The following is a 2,500-nucleotide window of genomic DNA, read 5'->3' as shown; positions in this document are numbered from 1 at the left end:
GGTTAGGGTTAAAAAATTAGGTTTAGGATTAGGGTTAGGGTTAAAAATTAGGTTTAGGATTAGGGTTAGGGTTAAAAATTAGGTTTAGGATTAGGGTTAGGGTTAAAAAATTAGGTTAGGGTTAGGGTTAAAAAATTAGGTTTAGGATTAGGGTTAGGGTTTAAAAATTAGGTTTAGGATTAGGGTTAGGGTTAAAAAATTAGGTTTAGGATTAGGGTTAGGGTTAAAAAATTAGGTTTAGGATTAGGGTTAGGGTTAAAAAATTAGGATTAGGGTTAGGGTTAAAAAATTAGGTTTAGGATTAGGATTAGGGTTAGGGTTAAAAAATTAGGTTTAGGGTTAGGGTTAGGGTTAAAAAATTAGGTTTAGGATTAGGGTTAGGGTTAAAAAATTAGGTTTAGGATTAGGGTTACGGTTAAAAAATTAGGTTTAGGGTTAAAAAATTAGGTTTAGGATTAAAAAATTAGGTTTAGGATTAGGGTTAGGGTTAAAAAATTAGGTTTAGGATTAGGGTTAGGGTTAAAAAATTAGGTTTAGGATTAGGGTTAGGGTTAAAAAATTAGGTTTAGGATTAGGGTTAGGGTTAAAAAATTAGGTTTAGGATTAGGGTTAGGGTTAAAAAATTAGGTTTAGGATTAGGGTTAGGGTTAAAAAATTAGGTTTAGGATTAGGGTTACGGTTAAAAAATTAGGTTTAGGATTAGGGTTAGGGTTAAAAAATTAGGTTTAGGATTAGGGTTAGGGTTAAAAAATTAGGTTTAGGATTAGGGTTAGGGTTAAAAAATTAGGTTTAGGATTAGAGTTAGGGTTAAAAAATTAGGTTTAGGGTTAGGGTTAAAAAATTAGGTTTAGGATTAGGGTTAGGGTTAAAAAATTAGGTTTAGGGATAGGGTAAAAAAATTAGGTTTAGGGATAGGGTAAAAAAATTAGGTTTAGGGATAGGGTAAAAAAATTAGGTTTAGGGATGGGGTCAAAAAATTAGGTTTAGGGATAGGGTCAAAAAATACCATAAGGGCACAGAAAATGTTCCTAAAGCCAGCTGGAGACGATGTTCTCCTGGGGCTACAATCTACAGTAACACCCACCCTTACTTTAGGATTAGGGTTAAAAAATTGGGTTTAGGGATAGGGTAAAAAAATTAGGTTTAGGATTAGGGTTAAAAAATTAGGTTTAGGGATAGGGATAAAAAATTAGGTTTAGGATTAGGGTTAAAAAATTAGGTTTAGGATTAGGGTTAAAAAATTAGGTTTAGGGATAGGGTTAAAAAATTTGGTTTAGGGTTAGTGTTGGGGTTAAAAAATTAGGTTTAGGGATAGGGTTAAAAAATTAGGTTTAGGGATAGGGTTAAAAAATTAGGTTTAGGATTAGGGTTAAAAAATTAGGTTTAGGATTAAGGTAAAAAAATTAGGTTTAGGGTTAGGGTTAAAAAATTAGGTTTAGGGTTAGGGTTAAAAAGTTGTTGTAGGATCGACTACTTACAACTAGCTAGCGTGGATGCGCGAGTGCGCGCACTGGGACCACTGTTCGCTAGTAGTACCAAAAATTTTTTTTAAACAAAGTAAACACACAAAAACACAAAGTAAGGATCGACTAGTCACGACTAGCTAGCGCGGATATGCGAGTGCACGCACTGGGACCACTGTTCGCTAGTAGTACCCAGACGAAGTCTGTCCAGTGCTACGAAGAGGAAACAGAATCACAACAAAAGACTCAAACATGGCCCAAAGCGCCGATAAAAAGGCCAAGGTTTGCAACCATTCGTGTTTTCAAACCTTCCCGGGCGATCTTTCGTCTCTAGTAGACCTTTCCGTCGATTTCCGTAAAAAACTTTTTTTTTTTTTTACATTTGGGCTTGCGGGAAGTTTTGAAGTAATAAGAGCGAAAGAGACTAAGAGGAAGCGATTGTATGACGAGGGAAGTTCTTTTGAAGTTACCATGCATGGGCAATCTTTCGTCTCTAGTAGACCTTTCCGTCGATTTCCGTAAAAAATTTCTTTTTTCACATATGGGCTTGCGGGAACATTTTGAAGTAATGAGAGCGAAAGAGACTAAGAGAAAGCGATTGTATGACGAGGGAAGTTCTTTTGAAGTTACCGAAGCATTGATGTACATGTGTGTGTGTGTGTGTGTGTCTGTTTGATGGGGTGTGGGAGACAGACAGTATGTTGTGTAAGTGAAGTGCTTCTGTTAGTGTGTGTGAAGAGACAGAGTAATGTGTGAAAGAAAGAGATAACCGAAATTTTTTACTCGGTGTATGTGTGTATGCATGTATGTGTGTGTGTGTGTGTATGTATCTATGTATGTGTGTGTGTATGTGTGTGTATGTATGGCCGATTCTGTGTTTACATTTTTTACGGAAATCGACGGAAACGTGTGCTACGACAAGCGAAACATCGCCAAAACACAAAGTAAGGATCGACTAGTCACGACTAGCTAGCGCGGATATGCGAGTGCGCGCACCGGGACCACTATTCGCTTGTAGTACCAATAATTTGTTTTAA

General features: G+C 36.5%; 1 protein-coding gene across 3 annotated transcripts in view; it reads right to left on the bottom strand.

Annotated features, from left to right (window-relative positions):
- The window catches only part of LOC115226072 (NFATC2-interacting protein-like), a 59,132-nt gene that overhangs the window by 55,891 nt on the left and 741 nt on the right, over positions 1-2,500 (bottom strand). The gene's annotated exons all lie outside the window — the stretch shown is intronic.

This window comes from Octopus sinensis, linkage group LG29 (assembly GCF_006345805.1).
Source record: "Octopus sinensis linkage group LG29, ASM634580v1, whole genome shotgun sequence".
Lineage (NCBI taxonomy): Eukaryota > Metazoa > Mollusca > Cephalopoda > Octopoda > Octopodidae > Octopus > Octopus sinensis.
The sequence above is the reverse complement of the archived record's forward strand: the minus strand, read 5'-3'. Positions and strand labels throughout refer to the sequence as shown.